At 39.2% G+C, this 20,353-nt stretch overlaps 1 pseudogene; it reads right to left on the minus strand.

Annotated features, from left to right (window-relative positions):
* Positions 1-432: 432 nt before the first annotated feature.
* LOC129681444 (interferon-induced protein with tetratricopeptide repeats 1-like) lies at positions 433-1,868 on the minus strand (annotated as a pseudogene).
* Between the last annotated feature and the right edge of the window lie 18,485 nt (positions 1,869-20,353).

Genomic DNA, 20,353 nt, shown 5'->3' on the forward strand with positions numbered 1-20,353 from the left:
AGCTTCTATGTCATCTGTATTATCCAAGGAAATTTTCTTTGTTTTACTTTCCCCAAACTTCTGACTCTTATTATCTGCGAATAACTGTGTCCAGTAATGTGTGACCTCTCTTGTTCTCAAACTCCCTCCTTTACTCCTTTGCTCTGAGATTGTATGGGAGTAAGAGTTTCTGGTAACATAAAAAAGAAACCTTCTTTGGAGAATTATTTGTCCAGGACACTGGCAGGCAGCAGGTAGAAGATGTTTGTTCCAAGGGCACACGCATAAGGAAAAAGGTGCTATGAACCTACAGCTCACAGGAGTCCAGAACAGCAAGAGTCAGTCCTGGCTACTAAGTGAGTAGGTGGCATAGGGACAGAAGATTCTTCTATACAGGACAATAAAGGATGAGAAAGAGGTCGCAAGAGAAAATGCATTTAGCTACTTGGCATTTCAGGAAGGTATACAGCTCTGGAGAAAGAAATGAAGATGGAGGGTTGGAGTACTCAGTTGTGAGTATATTAACTTCACAAAGGTTAGCTGCACTGAAAATTCAGGGTTCATTACACCAGTCAGCCTTGGGGCCTTTTCACAGCACATCAGGGTTTCCTTCATTTGCCCTTGCAATTTGTGGGCTAGCCCACGGAGGCTGGTACTCTCCACCAATCAAATATTCTGGTGAACATGTCTTTCAGCCACTTTCTCCAAAGCCTTGAGTAGTTTCCTCCAGGCAAAGGGTTCCTCCTCTACTTTTAGACCCTTTAAGGAGTAGGTGATTGCATGATATTCTTGGAAACAGTCACAGTAGAAATGAATGTCCTGCTCTGGGTGAGCCACAAGGTTTTTCATGTTCAGTGTGTTCTGGAAATTTCCCTCTGCTTCTTCTTATTGGTGAATTTCTGCCTGCACTTCAGCCATGCAACATAAGCCATTTCAAAAGTGGGCCTAGGTTTCAAAGTCCTTTGAAATTTTCAAATGGCCTGTTTTGCCCATTCCTGCACATTGTTGTGACTTCTTGGCTGCCTGTTTCTGGAGGTCTTCAGTTGCAACATTTGTTGCTTGTAGCAGAGCACTACTTGGTAATGTAGGTAGGCAGAGGAAGGTGATGTCTGTAATGCCCTGTAGGAGATGAAGAGCTTTGCCTATGCAGTGTTTCCTCTGGTAATATTTGGCAGCCTAGTGAAAGACATAGGTTTGGCACGATGTGCTGATGAGGATTTCTTCAATGTGTGTTTCTGCTTCAGCTGGTTATCCTGCATTCTGAAACTTCAGGGAAAGATAAACTTTAATATATGAATATTCTGGATTTAACCTGACAGCCTTCATTAGGGGTTATAGAGAAATATTATTGTCATCCAAGTCTTGGCGACACACTATCACTACTGAGGGTTTTCAGGCTCCACTTTCAGAGTCTTTGCAAAACAGATCACGAAAATTCTTTCCTCCACACTTTAGCAAGGCCCAGCCTTTCTCATAGTCCATCTCAGCACATTCCATCCTATAGGAGAAGGGACTTGAAAATTCCTTGCAAGTATTCTCCACTTTTCCTAAGTATATCTGGCCTTCTGCCAAGCTGTCCATGTGGTAATGCAGCCAGGCACAGTTGCCCCAGGTCACCACACTTCTCTTGTACAATTGCTCTTCTGAATCAAGGTTTCAGCTTCCTTTAATCTCTGCAGGGCTTCCTTGTAATGCTTTTCAGGTGTTTCATGTAGGCCAGGAGGTTGCACATCCCCATTGGGTTCTGGATGTCAAGGGACTGGATCTTGCTCTGAGATTCTTATTTCCAAATCATGTATGTAAATGCCTTCAAATAGCAGCCTCCATGTGAAGTGGCATCTCAGTTCAAGCAGATTCTCCTTGACCTGATTACCCTCAGAATTTCCCATGGTTGCTATAAAGGTAGCAGCTATTCAATGTGTTTTCAGCAGAGCAGGACTCTTCAGAAACCAGCCTTGATTTTCTGTGTTGTGGACTTTCACACGAACTAGAATCTCAGACAAAGGCTGGGAAACAGCTCTGTGAGCTGTGAGTGTGCTATTGCAGTCAGCAGTAGGAAACTGATTTTTTTTAAAGATTCATTTATTTATTTTATATGTAGTGTTCTACCTACATGTGTGCCAGCAGGTCAGAAGAGGGCACCAGATCTCATAGATGGTCTTGAACCACCATATGTTTGCTGGGAATTGAACTCAGGGCCTCTGGAAGAACAGTGAGTGCTCTTAACCTCTGAGCCATCTCTCCAGCCCCAGAAACTGAAAATTTTAATCATGACCTAGGTTCAGTTCATTTCTCCTAAAGCTTCTCCTCCTGGCACCATCTCCTATTTTGAGAAATATTTTCTTAAGTGATGTATACTTCATGCTCTCCAAAGATCCTAAAATTTAATTTCAAGACCTTGTGATTCTCTTCTATAAAGTTGAAGAGGTAGTCCAGTTGGTAAAGTGCCGTTGAGTTCAATCTCCTGAAAGCACATAAAAATCCAGGTGGTGACAGGTGATATTGGGAAAATAGAGGCAGGTGAGACCATGTGACTTGCTGGCTAGTTAACCTAGCCTACTTGGCAACTTTAAAGCAAAGAAGAAACCCTCTTTTTAAAAGGCAAGGTGTACTATGCCTGAGAAAGGACATCCATAGTTGCTGATCTCTGAACTCCAGACACATATGCAATATGTGCATAGGAGCACAGCCATGCATATACACAGGTGCACTTGCATGCACACAAATGCCCACATGAAATCCCTAACCTATCTTGTGTACATCTGTCAGATATTTTTATGTAAATATACATACAAATCAACTTATTTGACGTTACATTCCACTAGATGCCAGACAATATTGTAGATTCTGCAGAGGCAGACATGAACCTGACACACTGTCTCAGATACTATGATATATACAGGGAGTATACCAGAAAGTGAACAGATAAATTAGAAAATAATAATGTTCTTCAGGGTACAGAGCATAGTGAGTTATGTCAGAATGTGTGATGATATAACCTTGAGTGCTCCAGGGATATTTCTGAAGGATGCCATACTTAAGCTGAGAACAAGTGAATATTAAGTAGTTAGATAAACATGAAAGAGGAAGGGGATAGCAGAAAAATACAGTAACAAGGATATCTGAAGGTATTCTGCAGGAAATGAGAGGATCTTTCCCATGGCACAATGCAGAATGTGAAGGAGAAAGGCCACACAATTAGGAGAACAACAAAATTTATGTCATACGACTGCTTGCGAAAAAAAAAAAAGATTAATTCTTTTTTAAAAATTCTTATTAATTCATTATCTATCCTGATGAAAGTCCCCTCCCTCAACTCCCCCCCCCATTCCTACCCTCTTTCCCTTTCCCTTCCTATTCCCTTCCCCTAGTCCACTGAAAGGGGGAGTTCTTCACCATTGCCATCTGTCCATAGTCTCATCAGGACTGCCTGAATCCTCTTCCTCGGTGGCCTGGAAAGGCTGCATCACCAGGAGCAAGGGATCAAAGAGCAGTCAACTGAGTTCATGATAAAGGCAGCCCCTGCTCCTCTCATTCAGAGATCACATTGAGACTGAGTTGCCAGTTGGGCACATCTGAACAGGGCTTCTAGGTCTTCTCCATGCATGGTCCTCAGTTGGTGCATCAGTCTCTGCAGGAACCCCTGGGCTCAGATATTTTAGTTTTGTTGGTCTCCTTGTGGGGTTCCTGTAGGTTCCAAGTCCCTCTATTCCTACCCCTTTCTTCCTTCATAAGACCCCCTGTGCTTTTCCCAAAGACTGGCAGAGAGTCTCAGCATCTGCTTTCGATCCCCTGTTGGGTGAAGCCTTTCAGAGGACCCTCTATAGTAGGCTTCCATTCTCTTTCCTGTCTTCCAAAGCTTCTTGTGTCTATCCTGTTTGTTATTCTAAATGAGATTTAAGCATCCTCCCTAGGGTCCTCCTTAGTGTTTAGCTTCTTTAAGTCTGTAGATGGCTATCTTATATTACACAGCTAATACAGTGCCTGTCTTTCTTTTTCTGGGTTACTTCACTCAGGATGATCTCTTCTAGTTCCATCAATTTGCCTGCAAATTTCATGATTTCCTACATTAAATGCTTATAATCTTTATCCAGATATTTTGAGCTGTTCATTTCTTCATCACATTATTGTTTAATTTTGGAAAATATGATCTGTCAGGGAGAGTGAATGTGGAAGATACTTATAAATCACATAAGGAAAACCGCTTAACTTCCAAAATGTTACAGTATTTCTTAACTGTTCACATTCCTGACAGAATTTTATGAGGAAGGGTTAAACATTCCTAGTCTAATATAAAATTGTTCTGCTCAACTATCAAAGCAGATGCTGAGACTCATGGGCAACGTTTGGGCAGAGTGCAGGGAATCATAGGAAAGAAGTGGGAAACAGAAAGATCTAGAGAGGACAGGAACTCCACAAGAAGAGCAACAGAACCAAAAAATCTGAGCACACGGGTCTTTCCTGAGACTGATACTCTAACCAAGGACTATGCATGGAGATAACCTAAGATCCCTGCACAGATGTAGCCCATAGCAGTTCAGTATCCAAGTGGGTTCCATTGTAATAGGAGCAGGGACTGTCTCTGACATGAACTGAGTGGCCTGCTCTTTAATTACTCCCCCTGAGGGGGAAGCAGCATTACCAGGCCATAGAAGAATACAATGCAACCACTCCTGATGAGACCTAATTGACTAGGATCAGAAAGAACGAAAAGAAGACCTCCCCTATCAGTGGACTTGGAGCGGGGCATGCATGCAGAGAGTGGAGGAAGGGAAGGATTGGGACAGGAAGAGGGAGGGAACCACAGGGGGGATACAAAGTGAATAACGTATAATTAATAAAGAAAAAAGAAAATATATTTGAATTTGAAAAAAATTTTAAATAAGGGAAACTATAATAAAAAATAACAAGATAAAAATAAAAAAATTCTGCTCATCCTTATGTAGCATGTAATTCTTTTGGTTATACACAGTTGCAAAATCTCAGCTCATAAATCTGACTCTATCATAAGATATTAATGATAAATGTAGACAATTTCCTAAGCATAAATCATCCAGAATCCTGGGCCATGAACTTGGATTTCTGTTTTACTTCAATTTTCCAGTACTTCAGTTGGACTAATCAACAATACGGCACTATGGAGCAACTGAAAAGGGAAAGGATATAATTTTTCTTGGGCCATTAGCTTTTCTTTCTCTATTCTGTAAGGTGTCCTATGTCATGGTGGTCTTTTTCAGGGTCCCTTCATGCATATGGAAATTCCTGACTTTGATCCTCCTAGGCAAGTGCTTCTGTTCTATTTGGTAACATGTGTAAGCATCTCCTATCCTCTCATAATGTCATTCACTATGTACCCTTACTCTAACCTCAGCACAGCTTGGATGGTTGGACATTTCATACATCCTACTTGCATACCACTGTTCAGTTTTAGTGTCTACTTGGTCACCTATGCGGGAAATTCTCCAAAGCAGGAGGATACATTTCAGGCCTTAAACAGTCATTGCTCTCAAGTATGACAAGGATGTTACTGACCCAAGAGTGACCCACTTTTCCACCACTTTTTTTTTTTATAGAAGGACAATTAGATGCAACCTAAAACCAAATATCACTTTTGATTTCTCTATGATTTCATGTCTTTGGCAAAGGAACTGCTAACACTGATTGTTCCACAAAACTCTGCAGTGCCTAATTGGTTACAATCTCTTAGCTTCTACAACCCAAGCAAACTATTTATTTTTAAATCAGATAAGCATTTCTTCTCAATCCATGTAGTAATGCCAAGGGTCTTGTTCTTTTCATATGTAAAACTGGAGAAGCTCAAGACTGGAGGGACACCTTGAAACAGAGGTGAGGGTACCATACAAATACTTAAATGATCAGAACCCCACTGTCCACCACCATTAAGTCACCTTAACTCTGCATAGTGCCCAAAATCATACAGAAGGACCACTTGTAGTTGCTAAGAGCCATTATGCCATTCATGCTTCTAGTGATTCATATTAAAGAGACATAAAAATGTCTTTAGACATTGCGCTATAATCCTCAATGCACATGATATAGGGAATATGTATTATATGAAGAGCAGGATAATAATGAATGCTATCATGGTTATTCTCAGAAATAAAATAAAATGCTGGGATAAAACATTGGTTCTCTAACCACTGGGCTATCTTCCCAGCCCTTGTAAAATATTTCAATCCAATTTTATTGAAAATGAGAAAAAAGTTGAAGATGGACTTCATAAGAGGAAAAAATATGAAAACAGACGGTTAATTTGGAATCTCTAATATTGCAGTGATGAACACTGAAGAAATTGGAGAACAGAGAAAACATCTAGAAGGATATTTTAAAGAAATAAAAAACAGTCCCAGAACACTTTAAACATCAACAGCTTAACAAAATTCACAAACATGTTTTACTTTCCCTAAGGTCCCTTGTCATATGACTAAAGGAGCCCTCACCTATCTAAACTGTGCTTCTCTATCATCCCTGCATCTTAAAATTCATGACTTTATCCAGAAGAATGAAGAAAGAAAGAAAGAAAGAAAGAAAGAAAGAAAGAAAGAAAGAAAGAAAGAAAGAAAGAAAGAAAGAAAGAAAGAAAGAAAGAAGAGTAACTCAGTGCCTTCGACTGGAGGAAAACATTGTTTCTTTTACCCCCTTTGCTTAACTGGATGCAGGAGTAGACTCTGAGGGACTAGACTCAGGGAGGAGAAAACAAATCTTTTTTTCTTTCTTTTTTTAATTTTTATTAATTACACTTTATTCACCTTGTATGCCTCCATAAGCCCCTCCCTCCTCCCCTCCTGATCCCACCTTTCCTCCCCCTTCTTCATGCATGCCCCTCCCCAAGTCTACTGATAGGGGAGGTCTTCCTCTCTTTCCTTCTGATCTTAGTCTATCAGATCTCATCAGGAGTGGCTGCATTGTCATCTTCCCTGTCCTGGTAAGGCTGCTCCCCACTCAGGGGGAGGTGATCAAAGAGCAGGCCAATCAGATCATGTCAGAGGCAGTTCCTCTTCCCATTATTATGTAACCCACTTGGACACTAAATGCCATGGGCTACATCTGTGCATGGGTTCTAAGTTATCTCCATGCATGGTACTTGGTTGGAGTATGGGTCTCTGGGAAGATCCCTATGTTCAAATTTCTGGTTCTGTTGCTCTCCTTGTGAAGTTCCTGTCCGCTCCAGATCTTACTACTTCCCACTTCTTCCATAAGATTCCATGCACATTACCCAACATTTGGCCATAAGTCTCAGCATCTGCTTTGATAGTCTACAGGTCAGAGCCTTTCAGAGGCCCTCCATGGCAGGTTTCTAGCTTGTTTCCTGTTTTCTTCATCTTCTGATGTACTTCCTCTTTGTCTTTTGGTATGGGGATTGAGAAATTTAGTCAGGGTCCTCTCTCTTGATTAGTTTTTTAGATGTACAGTTTTTAGTTGGTTTATATTATATTACATGTCTATATTAGTGAGTATATACCATGTGTGTCTTTCTGCTTCTGGGACAGCTCACTCAGGATGATCCTTTCCAGGTCCCACCATTTACCTGAAAATTTCATGATTTCCTTATTTTTCATTGCTGAGTAATATTCCATTGTGTAGATGTACCACAATTTCTGCATCCATTCTTTAGTTGAGGGGCATCTGGGTTGTTTCCAGCTTCTGGCTATTACAAATAAGGATGCTACAAGCATGCTTGAGCAAATGTCCTTATTGTGTACTTGAGCCTCTTTTGGATATATGCCTAGGAGTGGTATGGTTGGATCTTGAGGAAGTGCTATTCCTAGTTGTCTGAGAAAGCGCCAGATTGATTTTCAGAGTGGTTATACAAGTTTACATTCCCACCAGCAGTGGAGAAGGGTTCCCCTTTCTCCACAACCTCTCCAGCATGTGTTATCCCTTGAGTTTTTCATCTTGGCCATTGTGATGGGTGTAAGGTGAAATCTCAGGGTCGTTTTGATTTGCTTTTCCCTGATAGCTAATGACGTTGAGCATTTCTTTAAGTGTTTCTCTGCCATTCCATATTCTTCTACAGAGAATTCTCTGTTTAGCTCTGTTCCCCAGTTTTTAATTGGATTAGTTGGTTTGCTGCATTTTAGCTTCTTTAGTTCTTTATATATACTGGATATTAGCCCTCTGTCAGAAAAAGGGTTGGTGAAGATTCTTTCCAATCTGTAGGCACTCGTTTTGTTTTGATGACTGTGTCCTTTGCTTTACAGAAGCTAAGAAAACAAATCTTAATGGGAGTTAGCTATCTCTGCCAAGTGAATCAGGAAGACCTCCAGAATTCAAGTTCAAGATCTCTAAAATGAAAAAACTGCCAGCAACAACAGTCAAATAATAAAAATAACATACATCATGATGTATGATTGTTAAATAGCAGACACTAGATGGTAAGAAAAAATGAATCCAATATCTTTCAGAGGACAAAGTCAAATCCAGTATGAAAGATAAGAGGTAAAAACCATTTTTTTTATCAACTCTGTATCTGGAAGAAAATGGAGCAATGCCTTCCAAACTTATAGCATGTACATAGAATTGTAAACTTCTTAAAATAGAAATTAACATTTTAGAAAATTACAAATACAGCAGCATATTATGTGGCTATTACAGAGATAAATTGAAAGGCTTTTCATTAAGTGTTTTAAAATTATTTCTTTTGTTTTTCTCAAATTATAATTACAATATTCCCTGTTTTCTTTTCTCCCTACAAAATCTCCCATATACTCCTCCTTGCTCTTTTTCAAATTGATGGCCTCTTTTGTTCACTCACTAATTGTTATTGTCTAAACAGTCATATTGGTGAAACTATCAGTATAGTTTCTGACATTTACGTAGAGTCACAATCTTACACATAGAGTCACAATCTCTCAGCAAGCTCCCTGATGTTATTAAACATTTTATAAGGAAACAAATTTGTCTTATATAAAAATTAAAGATCTTGATAAAGAAATAATGAGTTTTGTTGGTGTATCAGTCTCAGCAGTCCTTCCTGGGCCCAGATTTTTTGGCTTTGTTGGTCTTCTTGCGGAGCTCCTATCCCCTCCATGTCCCTCTATCCACCACCCCCCCCACAAGACTTCTTGCTCTCGGCCCTAAATTTGGCTGTTAGTCTCTTCATCTGCTTCGATTCCTGTGGGGTGAAGTCTTTCAGAGGACATCTATGGTAGACTCCTATCCTATTCCCTGTCTTCCATCACTTCTAGTGTCAATCCTGTTTGCCATTCAGAATGAGAATTAAGCATCCTTCCCAGAGTCCTTCTGGTTGTTTATCTTCTTTAGATATATAGATTTTAGTATTTTTATCTTATATTGTATGACTAACATCAATGCATGGAGAGGACCTAGACCCCCTGTTCAGATGTAGCCCATAAGCAGCTCAATCTCCATGTGGGTCCGTGAGTAAGGGGAGCAGGGATAGTGTCATGGTGTGAACTTGGTCATGGCTTCTGACATGAACTTTCCCTGGCAGTGTGCCCTTGCCAAGCCTCAGAAGAAGAGGATTCAGGCAGTCTGATGAGACTTGATAAGCTAGGGTCAAATGACAGAGGAGGCGGTCTCCCCCTTTCAGTGAACTAGGGGAAGCAGATATGTGGGAAGAAGGAGGGATGGTGGGATCTGGAGGAGATGAGGGAGGGGACTATAATGGGAATATAAAATTAATGAATTGTAGAGAATAAAAATTAAAATAAAAGGAAAAAAATAAATAAATAATGAGTTTGACCTGGAGAATGAATATACAAAGCATCCTACTTTCAAGGATACAATATGGAGAAGATATGTCAGCAAATAAATTTCATGAATATAGCTTGCAATAGTCTTAGTATCTCTAAAAGAATGCTGATATTCTACTTATGCCTATGCTCACTTCCTCAACCTACTATTTTGTGTATCTGGAAAAGGAAAAAGGAGAGTTGGTTTCTGTTTAATATATGTTTTTTTTCAACTTGCCATTATCATGTACAAAGACTAATTAATTGGTAGCCTTTACATATGAATTTCATGCAAGTCTGACTGCTTTACAAAGTTCCTGTTAATGTTAACAGCTTTATAGCTGTTACCTATCTAAATGCCACATTGACAGTAAAATGGTTAAGTAAACTGAGGCCGTGCAACTGACTGGAATATCCAACCTAATAATTACAGAGGCATGTTGGTGAACATGGAATCATGTTGATAGGATGATGTGGACCAAAGAGTTTCAGGAAAAGTCTATGAACACTACCAGAATATTTAACACATATTAAAGGAGAATAAAGAGCTATTATGATTGTGTGATAAAATAAAATATTTTCTCTTTTACAAAATTGTTAATTATAATTATTCCTTTATAATTAAATTATTTCACTGTCATAAACAGTGTAGCTGTAATATAAAATAAGGATGACTTAAACTACAAAGGAAAAAGGACATCAGTTTTCAAAAGTTGAAAAATATTCGAGAAATTATAGGGAAAAAAGGGCCTAGGAAGATCTCTGCTCCTCTCATCCTAGCTGAGGTGTTTCTTTGTGCAGGTATCTTCAGTTAATACAGAGACTCCTAACTGATAAAAGTACTGAGAATGAGTGAATACAAGTGCTCAGCCCTAAGTGGGACATCAATATCAGCCTCCCTTCCAAGGTTCAAAGAAGATCATGGACAAGGGGACAGAAAGACTGGAAGAGCCAAAAAGTGAGGTGGAGTTCTAGGAAACACTATTTCCTGGACATGACATGTGGCCATTGCACTCATGAACTCATCAGACCTGCACAAGATCAGTTCAGTCAAAATTCCTTAATGGACATGCAAGATGCTCATGAGGCCCCACCTCTAACTGAGTGCTATTACCTGTTGCCGTTTCAAGGGGAAAGGGAAACAATTTTAGCAGGGATGAAGGGATATGGCCACTAATAGGTTATCCATTTGCAAGTGCATGGCCCTACACCCACACACATATGGAAAGCACTACATGCATAATAAAAATAAAAGACATGAAGTGGGAAGGGAGATATTTTGGTTAGAGGGTCCCAGAGGAACTGAAGAGTAGGAAAGTGATGGGTATATATAATCAAAAGATATTGGATGCATGTAAAAAATAAATATAATAAATAATATTTAAAATAAAAACAAATTACAAACCAATCTAAAAAAACAAGAAATGAAAAAAAGAGAGAGAATGCGCATAACCTTAAAAGGGATATTTGTTAACAATAGCACGTTTGAGGGTACATCAGCCAAGGAACAAATCAAATACTAATGCACAAAAGAAAAGCAACACTTGAGAGTTAAGCACTTCAGATTTTTATTAGCTCTTAGTAAATAAAGTAAGATTAAAGGAAAGCAACGGAGACAGCCAAGAGATCTTCACTCTTCACCCTGCTCTTAGTCTTGGCGGTGAGCACGAAAGAACTAAATGAAGACCATATGTTCTATTATTTTACCTGGCCATCAGGATGTACGGTTTTGAAGAAAAAGGAAATAAAGAGAACTTTCCAGAGCATTCAGGTGCCCAGTTCAGTTTGGGGAGCTGATTTTTGCTTTAACTGGAAATGGCCACTTACTACAAGCAAGAGCAGTCAGCACAGGCAGAATCATGCTCAGCTTGGTTTCTCATGGGGCTTGTTCTTGTCTTCTCCAGGTATTTCTAACTCCCCCTTCTTCCAGAAGGTTCCCTGTACTCTGCCCAAAGTTTGGCTATGAATCTCAGCATGTCCTGACGTGTAGAGTCTTTCAGAGGCTTCTGTGGAAGGATCCTGTCCTCTTCCCTGTCTTCTTGCAGGTGATATGATAGTATACATAAGTGATGCCAAAAGTTCTACTAGAGAACCCCTTCAGCTGATAAACACCTTCAAAAAAGTGGCTGAATACAAATTTAACTCAAAAAATCTAAAGCCTTCCTCTATACAAAAAACAACATGGATGAGAAAGAAATTATGGAAACAACACTCTTCACAATAGCCACAAATAGCATAAAGTTTGAGGACAGCCTGGACTACAAAGTGAGTCCAGGACAACCAAAGCTACACAAAGAAATCCTGTCTTAAAAAATAAAAAAAGCAAACGAACGAACAACAACAACAAAAATAACCACAAATATTTTCAAAGAATCGGTTGGTTACTAAACCCAGCCCATTGTCAGAGATGTAACATAGAAATTCCTTTTCTGAGTCCCTACTTATTTTAAATTTGAGAAGCGTATTTACTGCTCTGCCTCAGTTTCCTTCTCTATATGGAATAAATATCTGAGGCAGAATGGAAGTTTTTTTTTTTTTTTAATAAATGCTAGGTATACACAGTATGCTTCAAAGAGGAAGGGGGAAAGTCAAGGCAGTGCTACAGGCAGTCATGAGGAAAATTCTTTTATTGTACAAGATTGTTTTAGCTAGTTTGTTTTTTTTCATATGAAATTGAGAATTGTTCTTTCAAGGTCTGTAAATTTTCTGTTGGTATTTTGATGGGAATTGCATTAAATATGTAGATTGTTTTTGGTAAGATGGCCATTTTCACTATGTTAATCCTACCAATCCATGGACATGGGAGATCGTTCCATCTTCTGATATCTTCTTTAATTTCTTTCTTCAGAGACTTGAAGTTTTTATCATAAAGGTTTTTCACTTGCTTGGTTATAGTCACTTTGTTATTTGTGGCTACTGTGAAGGGTGTTGTTTCCATAATTTCTTTCTCAGCCCTATTGTCTTTTGTATACAGGAGGGCTTCAGATATTTTTGAGTTAAATTTTTATCCACCCAGTTTGCTGAAGGTGTTTATTAGCTGAAGAGGTTCTCTGGTAGAACTTTCGGAGTCACTGATGCATACTATTGTATCACCTGCAAGAAGACAGAGAACAGGGCAGGAGCTTTCCACAGGAGCCTCTAAAGACTTTACCCATCAGGGTATAGGACATGCTGAGACTCATAGTCAAACTTTTGGCAGAGTGCAGGGAACCTTATAGAAAAAGGGGGAGTTAAAAAGACCTGGAAGAGGCATGAGCTCCACAGGAGACCAAAGAGCCCTCCAAAACAAACAAACAAACAAACCTGGGCTCAGGGGGCCCTGCGGAGACTGATACTCCAAAAAAGGACTATGCCTGGAGAGGACCTACAGCTCCTGCCCAGATGAAGCCCATAGGCTGCTCAATTTCCAAGTGGGTTCCCTTGTAAGGCTAGCAGGGGCTGTCTCTGACAAGAATTCAGTGGTTGGCTCTTTGATCACCTCTCCGTGGGGTGGTGGTGGTGATGGGTGCGACCTAGCCAAGCCACAGAGGAAGACAATGTAGCCAGTCCTGATGAGACCTGATAGGCTAAGGTCAGATAAAAGTCCTCCCCTATCAGTGGACTAGGGGAAGGGCAGAGGGGAAGAAGAGGAGAGTGGGTGGAAGGGGACGAGGGGGTTGGCTACAGTCAAAATACAAAGTGAATAAATTGTAATAATAAATTAATTAATGAATGAAAAATTAAATAAAATATTATTTCAGAGGGAATGGTTGTAGACACCTATAATGCCGGCACTTGGGAGTCAGAGGAAGGAAAATTACAAATTTCAGATTAATTTACCATATTTATCAAGTTCCATCTTAGCTAGGATACACAGCAAGACCCAGACTCAAAAATAAAATAAAATAAATGAAGGACAATATCAGGGAAGGAGAAAAGAAAGGAAAATAAAGAAGAGAAGGAATTACTATATGTATCACATCAATAATTAGAAGAAAGCAGTGGTTTTGCCAATGTGTTTACTCAAAAGGATTTGACCTTGACCGTAACATGATATCTCATTGGCTTTGGCACATGGATGCATTACTCTAATGAAAAACCTGGCATTGTCCTTTCACTAGTGAAGGTTGAAATAGACATTCTGAATCCCAAAATGAGCACTTGGCAGAGCCACAGTGTAATTATGAAAAGACCCACTGCCTTGGGAGAAACCTGTCTTTAGAATAGATATCTAAGTAGAATCTTGGACCTTCCACTCCTAATGTTGTCTAATTGAATACATGAGAATATGGGTGTATATGCATCTTTAGTCCCATGGTGCTTAACATGATGTATTTTCTGGAGTTTCCTGAAAAGTAAAAGTAGAGGATTCTGTGAAGCTTGAAGCAACTGCAATAAACAACTTTCTAAAATTAAATAGGAGTGCTAATGTTTCATTCTTCTTAGCTACTCTAAAAAGCAGATTGTACATTGCTAAATTGCACCATGGGTCAATAATAGAAGAATGGCGTATTCTTCAGTAAAAACTTATCAGTGTCCTCAAAAAAAGGCTACTTTCCATGATGATGCACAGCTGATGATTCCTCTGCCAGTGGATGGACTACATTCCAATTTAATGCACTTTCCTGTTAAGACTGTGGATTTTACAAGTTTTCTTTATATCAACTTTGCCTTCAGAAATAAAACTCATATTTTTTGGCACAAGTCATCCAATGTAGGCAGAAACACAACCAAGATAATAACAGCAAAAGACCCCTTCTCCAAACCATTTTAAAAAGATTTCCCTAGAAACTGAGTTGAAAACCAATGTATTTTTCAGAAAGAGACTTAGAAGTGCACCATTGTTCCTACCACATAAAAGAAAAACAAATCTTTGTTTAATGGTTAACATTTTTTGGCAGCTACTACCTTTTAAATTACTCCAGGGCCAAGATGACTATCTGGAGAGGCAAATTACAGATCATTTGGACAGCAGATTATGCCATGTTGACCTGCTCTAAAGATGATTTTCAACAGTGATTAGATTCTTATTGTGCAGTCTGCTTTTGCTTGAGCCTTGTTATCTGTACTCAGTGGTAATAGAGCAAGCAAACACATCTGTGCCAATGTTGAAAACTGGCCCAGAAACTAGAGGGATCCATGTAACACATGACTAAGGCTTAAACTCAAGAAAAGTCTTGTTCAAGCAGAAATTCAAACTGAACCATCAATTTGAAAAATTAGAAAACACCAAGATGCTGATCTGCAAACCTGAAGATTGATTTCATAATGCTTGTGTGAGTTAACTATAAAGTAACCGTTGTACAAAGATTAGAGTTATTTTAAAATAAAATCATGTCTTCCTCCTAACTACAGTAAAATAAAAAATGCTATGAATATAAAAATTCCTTTAAGTAAAATAAACTTCAAATTTCATTTGGCTGGAGCCTCTAGTACAATACATCGAGAGACAAGCACAACACATGATAGCATGTTTTATCCATTTCATAGTTGTATTGGGGAGCTACTAGGAAGAATATATGTTGGGAAGAATGCCAAGTAGAAGAAGCAAGTCCATCTGTCTGGTAACCCAAGAAGAATTCCTTCCTCTATCCTCCACCACTGAATTTGTCCTCTCTCTTGGCTGGTAGTGCCAAGCTATGCATTTACTGCCAACAGAATCAATTGGTTACACTGTCCAATCATAACAGACATCTTTTACATATTTTGACTTGTGGGTTAGATGATATACCAACTCATTATTCTTAATATCTGTCTTATAATCTTCAAATGCTGTTGTGTAATAAAAATATAATTTGTGATAGATAAACCATAGCTTGAATAAAATTTGAACTAACTTCAAACCATTTCTGAAAATTGAGTGTAACCACAATCATTTGAGGAAAGTAGAACCTTGGAATTTTAGCTTCCACTTCATGTCATGAGCAAATTAAATTTAAACAAAGCAATATTTTAAAAGATGCTTTTGTTGTAATTGAATATATTGGAACATAGAGTATCAGAAGACACTAACAAATCATTATTAGTTTTGCTCTATGTGATTAATTTTTTTTGTTTTAAAGACCTTTAGTAGAATGATACTTAAATATATACTAGAGAAATTAAACAAAGTAGGATATTTATGTATATACTGAAAGATCCCCGGAGGGTATCTTCCGTCAGAGAGACCCCCTCCCAAGGATCAACGAGGCCATTCGGATGCAAACAGCAAGAGGCTTTTATTTTGATACACAGGTACCCGGGGCAAAAAGTCTTTCGGAAGACTTCCGCGCCCCCTAGATGGGAAGCTGGGGTTTTTATAGGGTTTTAGAGGCAGAAGCACTGGTACAGACACGAGAGGGCATGGTTACAGGGGGCTGATTGGTACGTTTACACGAGACCACAATTTGCGTCAAAGTTTGGCAGGGGCACCAAGATTCCAGGAGCTGGGTGGTCAAGGGGGGTAGGATGACCCCTTGACGTGGCCCGCCACCTGTTATTTTGTTTTTCCCTATCTTAGCTGAAACAGTCTCACAGATATCTATGAGAGTGATTAACACAAACTGTTTTTAGTATGACTGGGGCAGCCTGACCACAGATATCCCAAGTGGGTGACACAGCTAGGATTTCTCAGTAATTTTCCAGTTTCTCATCAGGCCTTCAGAGTTTTACAAAACAGTGGTGTCTCACAAAATGGCATTAGCTATGTTTAACTTAGTGTGAGGCTGGGGTCTTTCATATACTATGGTTCTAGGGGTTGAACCTAAAGTCTGGCACATACTGAAGTGCTTTACTACTAAGCTACACTCCTAGATCAAGATATAGTTTAAAGGATTTAAGTAAAAACAAACAATAACAGATGGAGATGATCGGTTAAATAAATTGATATTGACAATTAGTTAAACTGGTCAGCTCACAGTGATTCATGATATTTTATTATTTTGTGGATGTTTTTGAAACAATAATAATATCAAGTTAGATTATTTTCTAGAGAAAACATAAGGTTAAAAAAGTAGATGATGTAGTCTTTTTATTTTTTGAGACAGGGTTGCTGTGTATAGTCTTGGCTGTCTTGGATTCATTTTGTAGATCAGGCTGACCTTGGACTCACAGAGATCCACCTACCTCTTTCAGACAGTAGGGGAGGAGGACCTCCCCTATCAGTGGACTAGGAGTGGGGCATAGGTGGTCAAGAAGGAGGGAGAATGGAACTGGGAGGAGATGAGGGAGGGGCCTACATCCGGGATACAAAGTGAATAAATTGTAATAATAATAATAAATCATTAATAAAAGTGTCAAAAATCTACAATAGTTTGTGTAGTTGGCAGTTTAGTGTCCAAGTGAGTTAGATAGTAATGGGAAGAGGGACTGTCTCTGACATGAACTGATTGGCCTGCTCTTTGATCACCTCCCCCTGAGTGGGGAGCAGCCTTACCAGGCCAGGGAAGATGACAATGCAGCCACTCCTGATGAGATCTGATAGACTAAGATCAGAAGGAAGGAGAGGAGGACTTCCCCTATCAGTAGACTTGGGGAGGGGCATGCATGAAGAAGGGGGAGGAAGGGTGGGATCAGGAGGGGAGGAGAGAGGGTCTTAAGGGGGGATACAAAGTGAATAAAGTGTAATTAATAGAAGTTAAAAAAAAAACTTAAAGGGATGATTGGCACTGAGATGGTTGAGTGTATAATGCTCCTTGCCAGCAAGCTTGACAATTTGAGTTCAGTCTCTGGGACTTACATAGTGGAAGGAGAGAGCCAACTCCCACAGTTTTCCTCTGGCTTCCAAATTTATGCCATGGATGCATACAAGCACACACACATGTGCACAGACATGCACACATGCATGCTCACATACACACACAAATAAAATATAAATTAATTATCTTAACGAAATTATAATAGCATAATATTATACAAAATACCTTAGTATTAAAGAAAGGAGCCTCCACAAAACCCAATATTAAATGTTGGCCTGTATGCAAAGCACCAGGAACTCTTAAATAATGCTACTGAAAATATAAAATAATGGGGCATCCTTAAAATGTTCTAACAGTTTCATATAAATTTAAATATAGAATTATCATGCAGTGCAACTGTATCACTTTTTCATAGGCAAAATTAAATTTTGTGATCACACACAAATCAGCTATGAAGACCAAAATGAGATCTTGGTAAGGAAGGAGCAGAAAGCCCAGTCTGAGATTCTATGGGAATGTGAAGACATTTCTGTTTAAAACCGACTTGGAAATAGCTGTCTTTACTAGCAAAGTCTAAGAGAAGTAACCCTGCATCTCCAGACTTGAGACAATGGTCACTACTATAAGATCTTTGTTCATGTATCAGGAGGTGAGAGGACTGATAGCCCATCTTCATATCATAGGTGTATAAATGCATTAACCCGGAGCTACAACCTTTAATGACATTTGCGCATAACTGGCAGGTTCTCATCAATCTACAGCCTTGGAAGTATGGAAGCCCTGCACATCATTCTTGTTTTTTCCTAAGGGTAAAATTAAGACTCATTAATGTACTTCGTATAGTTAGAAGAAACATGTATCACAAGTGTGTGTGTGTGTGTGTGTGTGTGTGAGAGAGAGAGAGAGAGAGAGATAACCATCACACTGCCAAAGAGTAATAATTCTTCAGAATTAAACCCCAATTCAAAAGGAACCTAAGAAATATCTTCTGTTTTTGCTTGTTTGTTTGTTTTTTGAGACAAGGTTGTTCTTTGTAGACAAGTCTGGCATCAAACTCACAAAGATCTGCCTGTCTCTCCTCTCTGAGTGCTGGGATCAAAGGCATGCACCAACACACCTGGCTAGGAGATACTTTAAAAGTAATTAGAATCAGTGATTTCAAAGAAACTAATTGCGATGCAAGTGAATTCAGATAAATAATACAAAAAATAAAAATTAAAATTGAGTGAGTGATGGTGTCCACCTTCAATCCTAGTATTCAGTTAGAGGCAGGCAGATTTCTCTGAGTTCTAGGCCAGCCTGGTATATGTAGGAAGTATCAGGCTAGTCAGGACTACATATTGAGACTCTTCCTCAAAACAAAACAACAACAAAAATCACAAAAGTAACCAATCAGAGATCTTTGAACTAGAAACATACTTTCATTTAACCTCCACCCTACTATATATCTTACCTTAAACACCACTTCACCACGTCTTCTTTCTACTTTTCTGGCTTCTACATTTACTCCAAAAAGAACATATAAAATTAGAAACATAAAAAAGTAGAGATCCACGAAGAGAAAGAACATGCAACATTTTTATTTCTGTGCCAGAGTGATGCACAAATAATGTAAGTAATGTGAATGTAGAGACAGAAATTCTGGGGAACAGAAAAATTAAAACAGAAAGGAGGACAGGAAAATAGGGGAAATACGGCTGAGACCGAAAGCCAAACTTTGGGCAGAGGGCATGGAATTTTATGAAAGAAGGGGGAAATAGAAAGACCTGAAGGGGACAGGAGTTCCAAAAGAAAAACAACAGAACAAAAAATACTGGGCTCTGGGGGCTCTGCAGAGACTGATACCCCAACAAAGGACCATACGTGGAGAGGCCCTAAAACTCCTGCTGTGATATAGCCCATAGGCTCAGTTTCCAAGTGGGTTCTTAGTAAGGGGAGCAAGGGCTGTCACTGGCATAAACTCAGAGGCAGCCTCTCTGATCACCTACTCCTGGGGGATGCATCCTTGCCAGGCCACAGAGGAAGACAATGCAGCCAGTCCTGATAAGACCTGATAGGCTAGTGTCAGATAGAAAGGTAGAAGGATCTCCCCTATCTGTGGACTTGGAAAGAGGCATGGGAGGAGATGAGGGAGAGAGGATGGGATTTGGAGGGAATGTAGGAGGGGCCTACAGCTGAGATACAAATTAATAAATTGTAATAAATAAAAAAATTAGAAATAAAGGCACAGAGACCTTTTCTGAGACTGATTCTCCAACCAAGGACCATACATGGATCTAACCTAGAACCCCTGCTCAGACGTTGCCCATGGCAGCTCAGTATCCAAGTGGGAGGGATGGTGGAATTGGGAGGGAATGAGAAAGGAGATACAAAGTAAATTAACTGTAATTAATATAAAAATAAATATTTAATTAAAAAAGAATGTAAAGGTTGGAAAATGGAAGGTAATGCTATAAAATGTTCTCTCCTGCATATAGCATGTCTGTTGCACCTATGAACTTCTAGCAGCAGTAGTTACCTGCACAACACTGGCACCAGACTTAGGCCATCAGTACTCCACCTGAATGAGGGAGGGGATCATAAGACTCCATCCCTCCCTGAGGATCTATTGTCAGTTAAAAGTTTGCAGGTGAAGGGAATCATTCCTTACTCATGTAAGGAGTACTCATGTAAGGAGTATTCATGTAAATAAATCCTCCCATGCACATGTAGACAAAACACAATTAAACACAGTGTATCACAAAAAGGACATGAAGACAGAGCAGAATTGGGAAGATGGTGGAGCTTAATGGGAGGTGGAAAGTTATGCTAGAGGACAGTTTAGGAAGGATTTTGATGAAAGAATATTATATGCTTAAAATTGTAAAAGAATACATTTTTAAAAAATCCCCTGTTGTAAAGAAAACAAAATGAAAACCTGGTGGTTTTTAAAGTTGATGAAGAATTAGCAAGATGACTCAGTAGGTAAAGATGCTTACAGCCATGCCAGAATTTGATCTTCAG

The sequence above is a fragment of the Psammomys obesus genome, unplaced genomic scaffold (assembly GCF_907164565.1).
Source record: "Psammomys obesus unplaced genomic scaffold, mPsaObe1.curated_primary_1811, whole genome shotgun sequence".
Classification (NCBI taxonomy): domain Eukaryota; kingdom Metazoa; phylum Chordata; class Mammalia; order Rodentia; family Muridae; genus Psammomys; species Psammomys obesus.